This window comes from Gigantopelta aegis, chromosome 4 (genome assembly GCF_016097555.1).
Source record: "Gigantopelta aegis isolate Gae_Host chromosome 4, Gae_host_genome, whole genome shotgun sequence".
NCBI classification, from domain to species: Eukaryota; Metazoa; Mollusca; class Gastropoda; order Neomphalida; family Peltospiridae; genus Gigantopelta; species Gigantopelta aegis.
The window spans coordinates 116999528-116999790 of record NC_054702.1 but is presented as its reverse complement, the minus strand read 5'-3'; positions in this window follow the sequence as shown (position 1 = coordinate 116999790).

Genomic DNA, 263 nt, shown 5'->3' with positions numbered 1-263 from the left:
CAGTGTTAATTCGATATGTTGTTATCACTCCTCTGTCCAGTGTTAATTCGATATGTTGTTATCATCCCTTGTCCAGTGTTAATTCGATATGTTGTTATCGCCCTCTGTCCAGTGTTAATTCGATATGTTTTCACTCACCTGTCCAGTGTTAATTCGATATGTTGTTATCGCCCCTCTGTCCAGTGTTAATTCGATATGTTGTTATCGCCCCTCTGTCCAGTGTTAATTCGATATGTTGTTATCACTCACCTGTCCAGTGTTAA